The sequence below is a fragment of the Aulonocara sp. 'chitande type north' Nkhata Bay genome, linkage group LG15 (genome assembly GCF_057382095.1).
Source record: "Aulonocara sp. 'chitande type north' Nkhata Bay isolate Kocher_YH1m ecotype deep benthic linkage group LG15, A_spYH_male_GT1.1, whole genome shotgun sequence".
Lineage (NCBI taxonomy): Eukaryota > Metazoa > Chordata > Actinopteri > Cichliformes > Cichlidae > Aulonocara > Aulonocara sp. 'chitande type north' Nkhata Bay.
This window is the reverse complement of record NC_141358.1, coordinates 41,324,328-41,334,412: the sequence shown is the minus strand read 5'-3', so window position 1 is coordinate 41,334,412 and position 10,085 is coordinate 41,324,328. Positions and strand designations below refer to the sequence as shown.

At 44.2% G+C, this 10,085-nt stretch overlaps 1 pseudogene; it reads right to left on the bottom strand.

The window, feature by feature from the left end:
• Window positions 1-7,757: 7,757 nt before the first annotated feature.
• Window positions 7,758-9,642, bottom strand: LOC147313723 (uncharacterized; annotated as a pseudogene).
• Between the last annotated feature and the right edge of the window lie 443 nt (window positions 9,643-10,085).

Here is a 10,085-nt window from a genome sequence, read left to right as displayed (position 1 = left end):
GCCCTTTTGTTATTTACATTTAAAAAGAGGATTAGTGTTACTGTGCGCTGGCTGAGTCTGTTTCTTTTCTTAGAAATAGTTTCTCCTGCCCTGGAGAAAATCCACTTGCATGGAACAGAAGAGGCTGTGGAGTGCAGGAACTACACTGCAAGCTGGTAGATATGCAGGTATTCCTGGGTCCTGCAGACTATCACCTAAAAACAATAAACAAAATGATTTTCTAAACTGTAGCAATGTAATGTACGTATAGTGTCAAATACATTGTTGTAGTCTTCATTAGCTTTAATTCACATGGAAGTGTTCCTAAAGTCATATGCTGTAATGATATTTACATTATGAAAACATGATTTTGGACATTTCAAGTTTTTCACTTCGGCAGATAAAATGAATTGAGCAAAATCAACTCAAAATATTCCCACACGCCAGAACGTCCTCTCTTCCTCGCTGGCTCCATATCTGTCAGTGGAATGATCACCTCGTCGCTCTCTGTCACCATCAACACACTCCACGAATCCCGTGGATGATTCACTTCCTTATATCCGTTTGAATCAGGTACCGAAGCAGTTACGTGCGTAATGAAGCTTCGGACGTCACTGGTCACGTGACTTTTGCCAAACGAAGCAAGCCTCGACACAGTGCTTCTGAACCAGTGTGTTGTTTTTTTCGACACACGCTCCGGAGCGCCAGCTTCAAGCGGGCCATCACTACCAGAAGGTATAAAGCAGGAAGTAAAACTACATTTCCTCCTTTTGTTTTTGCAAGACAGGTAGGTAAGGTAAGTTCTAAACAATACAAATTAACAGTTGAAATAAAGAACATGTTAACTTAACAAACTTGTAGGAATTGATTTAAACCAAGATGTTATATTATATAATCTGTAAAAGTGCAGAACATAAACAAACCCGGGATAGTAGATGTTTGCCTATTGCTGATTACATGTGAAATATGGTTAACTAAGAATATAGACAAATGGTCTTCTCACCCACTTTGTCACAGAACCATCAATGGGGCCTTGGAGCCAGACGACTCCTCTGGGTTTTGTCTCTGCCTGTAAATGTCTGATAGTTACATATGGGCGACCAGTAGTGGTTTTTGATAGGGGCGACACGGGGCGGCATCACGGGCATCGGCAAAAAAAAAAAAAAAATTGCTGGTACTCATGCTGCCCCGACATCAGCCAGGGCATATTGGGAATGGCAGAGGTAGGGCTGGGCCATATTATACCGTTCACGGTAATACCGGTATAATGTTAGGCAACGATAGGAAAAAGAAATATCGCGATAGAATATGAGTAAAACGCGCATGCGCAGTGCCTTTGTTTTCATACGCACATGGCCGATTGTTGAGTGAAACAAATGAACCAGAATTGGTTTGTAAAAATGGTGCAACTTCAGTGATGTGGAACTGGTTTGGTGTTTGTCCGTCAGATACATGACAAAGCACATTTTTTTGCAGAACATGCAAGCGGCCGTCGTTATTGTCGGACTAAGATGCTCTTAAATCTGGGAGTAATCTGGGTCCTAAACTCCATATTCTTCAGGTCAAATGAACACTGCAACATCACTGAGAGTTAAAAACTGTCTAAATTCTTTCATCTTTAATAAAACGATCAGCATTGCTGCTTTACCAGGTGTAACTATGAAGTTTAACTTCCAGGCATCCATGAAAACAAAATTTATTACATTTAACGAGTTAGAAGTTAGCAGGAAGCTAGCGGAAGTTAGCTCGCTAGTTTCGCTAGCATGTTCTGACTGAGAGACAGAGATTTCTGAAAAAAATCAAACGTACAGCTCTGCTATCACTTCCTACATAAATGAAGACAGGAAACTAAACAGCAGTGACGTTTGTAGGGTTACTGAAGTTGGGCTAGCTGGTATATAATGATGTGCTACGTGATCGCTAGCAACACAGCTATGTTAGCATAATATAAACAGTGAAGCTGGAGGACGAACACTAACACTTTTCCACTTAAAAAAGTTAACGTTAAGGTTTCTGATAGTTAGAGACAAATGCAATCGCATGGCAGGATGCTGTAAACGGACCAAACTTCAGTCAGAAGAACAACTGAGATAATCCATCCACAATACGAGATCAGTCATTAATATACTGCAACAACATGGGAATAGAGCAGCTGCAGAGAATTCAACATTAATGAATCAATGGTACAGAAGTGGATGAAGCAAGAAGAATGAGTTTAATAAAGTTTGATTTATCTGACTGCTTTGTTTCGCTTAATGTGCCTTATAATCCCGTGCACCTTATGGTCCGAAAAATACGTACTGCACACTGCAGTTTAATGTTGCAAAGCACCTCTTTTTAACTTCAGTGGATATTATACATGGTTATGCTCAGGATATGTCAGCCCATTTGTACTGGAAATGCCTTTTGGTTAAACTTTCAGCAAGGAATTTGCATTTGCACTGTTACATTTTTATAAAGCTTTAATGTACATAAAAACCAGCTTCTTGTTTAAGTGAAAATAAATGGAAGGTTGTGTTTTTGCACTAGTAATGTTGTGGAGTTGTATTTTGTCTCGCCACAATTATATCGTCAGTTATATCGTTATCACAAATTTTCAAATATATATCGTGATAAATATTTTTGGCCATATCGCCCTGCTCTAGGCAGAGGCACCGATCGGTTTTCTATCGCCCATTTGCTGGGAGTAAGGGCGCCCTCTGTTTGCGAGGTGCGCCTGCTGGGATGGGGACTCAGTGCAGGCTGGTTGTCGTTGAACTCTCTGGGTGTAGCCATAGCGCAGCTTGTATACCATCCGGCTCGAAGGACCACTTGTAGAATATATATTGGAAGTGCTGGGTATTGTTAAGATTCAATATTGAGGAAGGGTACAAGAGGTGATCGAAGAATAACCACACCGATCCGGCCGGGTGAAGTCAAACGATGATTTTAATGAATACACGCGTGGGAAGACAACTCTGTACGCAGACAGGAAGTAGTCTTCGACTTAATCAAAGCATGAACAGATATTTTATAGCATCAGGGTTTATTTACTGACGCCCCTTCATACGTCACAGATACATTTTATACATAGATCAGATCAACATCATCATTGACTTTTCACCTAGAAAATCATCTTCTATTTTCATGGCTAGCCCTTCCTGTCTACCTTTCAGTTCTTGTCTTGTTCCTCTTTCTTGCCGAGACACCAAGAAACGGTTCCTCTTTTACCAAGACAATTTTGCAGTTACAGCCAAACATAACTAACCTCTCCTCTAAATAAATCTAATTTAAAGTGTGTGTGTGTGTGTGTGTGTTGACCTCACATGCTCTTTGTGTCATCTCTTCACCTACTGTCTGTGTCTCGTCCTCAAATGCTCTTTCTCAATTCACCTGTTGCACTTCTGACCTTTTACCAGACCAGAAGCTCACTGAGACTATGTGTATGTCTTCTACTAAATAAATGTTTTAATCAAGAACCTCTACTAAAACCTTAATATAAAATGATCTGATATATAAGTGTTTTGTAAGCATGTATTGCAATTCCTTCTCTGGCTCCAAGTCACTTGCACAATAGATTGTCCGAACATCGCGCCGAACAAAGCTTCCGACCCCCAATTAATTGACCGAGCTCCAACTCTTTAATAAGCACAGATATGCATTGTGTATAAAATAGTCATAACTGCTTAAGGCCTTCTTAAAGCTATCTGTTACATTGTTAAAGCCTCGTCTTAGCCTGCGGCTCAAAATAACTTCCTGCTTCTTTCTGCATACAACTTCCTGTCAGCCTGCAACTCAGTCTTTCTGAAAGAGACACTGTTTAAACCTTGGAATGCAATATCCATGCTGCAGATTATATTATTAATGCAATGACAATTATTTAACAATAGCAGTAAAATAATTTCCCTCCTCGACACTCCCCCTTTTGACCTCTGGAACACCAGAGGTCACAATACATTGTGTCCTCACGCAGACCCTTCTCTGGTGGTCTCGAACCTCGAGATCTCCAGGATCCTCGCCCCTCCTGTGGTCGCCGAGATCGATCTTCTGCAAAGGAAACAAAACACCTTTCCTGCATCTCCCTAACTTATCCTATCTGGGACTCTTTAATCAAAAGCCTGATCCTAATTATCTTCTTAACTTATTGACTTGTATTGATGTATACTCTTCAACGTTACTCATCACTTTAAAATTCTTTTAAGCGCTGGTTTCACGTCCAGTTGCTCGCTCTACTTTCCCTTATCTGATCATCAACATCCTGTGCACAAGTTGTCGCTGCTGCAAGTTAATCTACTCCAAAAGAAAACAACCACTTTAATCAATTAAGTTTAAGCATATAAGCAATTACTCCTGTATACATTTCATCATAGCTAAATGCTGCCTTGAAACAACTCCTATGTGTTAACACTAACTTCATTTTAAAACCTCACATTTCCTATGTTATCACCTGTTTTGGTATAACCTTTTTATTTCATTTTGCTCCCTTTAATGTAACAATACCTTCTAATTCTAATGCATCAGACTTAACCAAAATATATGCTATCCTTCCTCTTTGGTCCTTCTTTAAGTTCAGTTAAAAGCTAAATGAATTTAGGGCCTTTTGCCTGGAATCAATACTGTCATGTGTGTTTCTTAACTCTGTGTCTGTAAGCGTGTGCAATCCTTCATGAACTCATATTATCCTCACAGTAGATTGGCTAATCATAGCGCTAGCCAAAGGCTCGTGACCCTCCAGAGACAAATTTGAGCCACAACTCCTTTAAAAGCACAAAATGCAATATGTATAAAATAGTTATAACTGCACCTGAAATACAAAGTTAACATCATCATAAACATCTTATGGTCATCAAAGCAATGGGCAGGGCTGCGACCCAATTTAGCCCTGTCTGCGCACAAATTTTAGCCAACTTGCTTTTCAAATTTAGGTTCATCCTCTCTACCTTTCCTTGAGATTGAGGATGAAAGACCGTCCCGAACTTATGTTGCACTCCCAACATCCTCTCTACCTCTTGCAAATCTTTATTCTTGAAGTGAGTACCATTGTCTGATCTAATTCTCTTGGGAAACCCATGCCTTGGAATGTAATGATTGATTAAGCACTTAATCACGCTTTTCGCGTCTTCACATTTAGTCGCCCATGCTTCGGGCCATCCAGTCAAAACATCCACACACCAGCAAATACCTCACCCCACCTGGGCCTGTATCAATCATGTCGGTATAATCAATCACGACCTCTTCTCCTGGCCTTTCTGGCATGAGAAACTTACCAGCTTCAGGTTTTACTGCTGGCTTTGGGTTGTGTGCCCCACAAATTAGGCACGTTCTGGCCTTTTCCAGTATCATCCTTCTCAAATCAGGATGCCACCATCGGCACAAATTTCTCTCCATCTGTTCCACTCCCACGTGACCAAGCCCGTGAGCCTCATTCACCTTTTGTTCCGCCATTTTGGCCGTTAAAGCGGGACGCCCATCTGGCCCCCTCCACAAACCGCCATCTTGCCAGGCTCCTTTGTTTTCCCACACCCCCTTTTCCTCTGGGGATGTCTCCTCCTGAGCCTGTCTAACTTCTTCCATGCTGTTAGTGCTAACCTCCTCTTCTGGGGTTACCTGCACCAGTTGTCTCTGTCCTTTGTAGCCCGCTGCTTCCTTTGCGGCTTCGTCAGCTTTCTGATTTCCTCTTGCCACCATACTGTCTGCTTGTGAGTGGCCTTTGCATTTTATAATACTTACCTCGTCTGGGTCCTCCAGGGCCTTTTTGTGACAGATGGGTGCATTAGTGGCCGTTCTGAACCCGGCTCCCTTCCACTGAGCCAGTTCCACATGAGCTGCTCCAAACGCATATGCTGAGTCAGTGTAGATGTTCACTCTCATGTTTTTAGCCAACCTCAGGGCTCGAGTTAGGGCTATCACTTCAGCTCTCTGGGCCGACTGTTGTCCCTCGATTTTTCCTTCAACCTGGGCTTTCTTAATACAGTCATGTGGTTCTCCTGACCCCATTAGGTCCGCCATATTTATTCCTTCATGTGTGAATATCAAATTTGGCGCCTCTAAAATTTTGCTCAACCTTTGTTGCGTCAATGGAGTCATTGTGAATGCCTGTGAGTTCACATAGGCCACTACACTGTGTGTAGTAAGCACTTTCAGTGGGTGTTCCCTCACTATATGTGCTGTTTTCTGAATTATCTTTGCTACTCCTGCTGCGTGTTGTGTGCATGTGGGATGCCTTGCTTCTGTTGAATTTAATCTTATGCTAACATACATAAGTACATCCCTACCTCCCCCTTTTTTCTGAAACAACACACCATTCACAACTCCCTTTGTTTCTGAAACATCAAGATAAAATGCCTCATCATAGTTAGGTGTGGCCAGATCTGTGGCTCTTGACAAATCCTGTTTTAGTGAAATGAACGCTGTCTCTGTGTCCGGCGTCCAAGGCAATTCAGCCTTCAGATTTCGAACACCAACTTTCTTGATCAGGTCCCTTAAAGGGGCCGTTTTACCCGCATAGTTCGGAATGAACTGCCTGCTGTAACCTGTCAAGCCAAGAAAGGAAAGCAACTCCTTTACAGTTCTTGGTTTTGGATGTGTCAGAATTTGGTCTCTGTGTGTGTTCATTAACCCCACTGATCTGTGTGCGATCACCCGGCCCAGGAATGTTACCTCTGGCCGGACCAACTGCAGTTTTTCTTTGCTCACTTTGAAGCCACACTCCGCCAATCTGTTCAACACCACGAGCGATGCTGCCGTACAGGCCGCTGCTGACGGGGCTGCAATAAGAAGATCATCAACATACTCTATTAATGTACAGCCCCCTGGCAGTTGACATGGGGACAATGTCTCTTTCAACACCTGATTAAAAATTCCTGGTGAGAGTGCAAAGCCTTGTGGTAGGCGTGTGTACCTAAATTTGCGGCCTCTGTATGTGAATGAGAAAATGTCTCTGAGTGACTCGTGCAGTGGGAGACAAAAAATGCATTCGCTAGGTCAATACATGTGAACCACTTTTGGTCTTCAGTTTTGTGCTTCTATTATGGTCTGTTAAATGGTATGTCAGACTTCAGCTGGAACAGGACAGGCGAACAGTTAGCTAGACCTACATCTGTGGGCCCTGCGGACCACAAAGTACCAGGCAATTTTGAGAGCTCAGCTACTGCATCAAGATGATCCATTCTTTCCCTGCCATGTATTCTGGAGATTTCTTTATGTTCTAAGATCACTGCATCGTTGGACAAACAAGTTATGCGATATATTTTACATTTTGGTGCATACCAAACATTTGGAATTTGGGTGCTTTGCCAGCATGCGTTGTCCAGCGCCCGCTTGACCATTGGTCCCAGATCTCTTGGCCCATGACCCTCGTGGACCGCCAATGTAATGTGAGGGGCTGAATCCTCTCCCACATTGTACCAAGGCAGTTGTTCATCAGTAAATTTCACAGCCGCGGCCACACCTTCTGGTCCAACATAAATGTTATGTGTTTGCACATTCCACGTCTGTCCCTCAAGATCAGACTGGAACTTTTCCCGATAGATATCGTTATCTTCCCTATCATAAAAGAGTGTAACGTGGAAAGGATCTCGCGGAGGGGAATAGACGGCCAGGCTCATTATCCAGGGTTTCCATAGCTGATAATGTCTCAGAATGCCTTCTTCCACTAGCCTCCCCCAGTAAATTTCGGCAGTGGGTTGTTCAGAGTTCTGGACTAAATATTGAGTCTTTGAAGGTGATCCCAGTTTCACAAGCAGGTCCCTGCCCATGAGATTTTCCAGGCACCTGTGAGGACACCACATATTGGTGCTTCAAAGTCTGTTTTCCCAGCTTTGTCAATGCTGGATCATCATCATTGACAGCATAGGTTCTGCCGTCCCCACGCTGTTCAGTTTCTCCGGGCTCCATCAGTATTGCTCCCCCTCCCAGCCCCAGTCGGCTACTGGGTACTGGGGGCTGGTGCTGCATTCGGGTTTGGAGCTTGATGTGCTCCCCTGTAAGCAACTCTTTGTCTTGGGCCTCCTCGTGCCTGGGGTTGATAGCCTCGCCTCTGATAATTTCGCTGCGATTCAGGGCATTCTCGGGACCAGTGTCCTTCTGCTCCACAGCTGTAACAGCCAGTCCAAGACACACTGCCAGGATTCCCCGGATTCCGAGCCCTTTGTCCTCCCCTCACGGATCCACCACGCCCTCTCTGCGGTCCACCGGTCCCCCAATTCCCTACGGGTTGACGCTGCCTTGGTGCATTGGCGGGCCAACGGTCATCAGGGTAGAGACCCGGATCCTGATCTGGCCAGTCAGGCACAGGATCGGGCTGAGACCTTGCCACCATTATAGTCTTATTTAGTTCTTTCAGTTCTTTTTTCTTCGCATTATATTTTCCGCGAGCCTCACCCAGCTGCAGCCTAAGCAGCTGCGCCTGTACTTCATCTAACTCTTTCTTTTGTTTGTTCGTCAAATCCTGTTCCCGCTGAAGTCTGTGGGTCACATGTCTCTCCCACTGCACCGAGTCTGCAACGGCAAAATCTGGGTTCTTTTCCAAGTCAACTGCAACCTGGTTGGGCAGCCCTGCCAGCACTGCCGAACGAAACCACGCTCTACTTTCACCCTCCTTCCCCGGATGTATTCCTGTTCCTAACAACCATTGTTCCTTTGCTTTAGCTAAACACTCTCTGGGTGTGTTTTTAGGATCCCAAATAATTTTTGGAATGGCTCCAAAGTTAGGAGTTGGGTCCTTCTCCCGAACTGCATCTGCTAAGTCACTCTGCACCTCATGATATTTCAGGTCATTTGCATATCTGGTTGTTTGAGCTATCTGCTCTACATCTGCTAACCCACCACCCAGCATACAACGTCCGGCCAAAGTGCGAAAGTCGCCCAGCGCTAATTCTTCTCCTTCCCAATGTTCTCCCTTGGTTATTGGTGGAAGTTGTTTAACCAATGCTTCCAAATCTCTCACCTTATAGGCGCGATGAACTGGTTCGTTCTTTGGACCTGCTATTAGAGGCAGACTTAAACCAGGGTCAGGAGCTCCTTGTTCAAAACTCACTTTTCTACTCTTCCTCGACTTTCCTTTTCCCTTTGAGCTCCTAAATATGGGCTGTCTCTGTGCTTGGTCTCTCTTCACACTTCTTTTCCTCAAAATTAGGCTTGTACTTGGTTGAGGTTCAGCTCCTCCATCTTCGTCCTCCTCATCGTCTTCTTCTCCTGATGACGTCGCACGGCCTTCATTCTCCTCTTCTGGCCCTCCCTGCATTACTCTCTGCTTTATAACCTCCAATGCCGTTAATGCCTCTATGGACGCACGTAGGGCCTCATGCATTTGTCCATACACTTCTCCTTCAGTTTTTAACACCAAGCTCAGAGGTATTTTATCACCCAGCCCTTTCTGTTGGGATATAATAGGTTTACTTACCTCAACCTCCATCGCTTGGCACTCTTTCTCTGCTGATTTTAATACTCCAGGGGAAGCCAAGCGAACAACTTTCTTACGCTGTTCGAGCTGATCCTTCAGAGGTTTGCATCCCCTTTTCCTACTAGGTGTCGCACCCGAGCTGTCAGCCATTCTCTGAAACACAGACTTACCTCTTCCAATGGCGTTGGTCGACTCCACCTTCTTGGTCTAGGTCACCCAGACACGCTTAACTTTCGGTTTCAATCTTCGTCTCGCTGTTCTCGCAACCACTGGCTCCTCTTCCCCTGCTCAGTGATACACAAAGTTTAACCCAGCACTTTAGACGCTGCCCTCGCGTTCTCAAGCGTTGACACTCAATCAAAATTATTCGCCCTCAAAGTGTTACTATATGACACCAGCAACCCTTATGCGCAACGCGCTCATCTCCGTATACTTACCTCTCCAATAGTTCCTCGGATTAGTGTTTTTTCATTTATTGTAAACCCATTAACGGCGCTGCGCGTCCCTTATATACTTTACAGCAACACACCCTCAAGGGTCCCTCAACTTGTCCCGTACTAATAAATCTAAAACCAAGAAATCACCTTTATGACATTATGTCAAAGCTTTCTCCATGTTGCACAGCCTGCCACATGTTTAACAAAAAAATCGCTGCCCGAGAAGGCTCCCACATATCAAGGTGGTCGTTTTCACAAACTTCCAGCAGACCCTCAAATAAACAAAA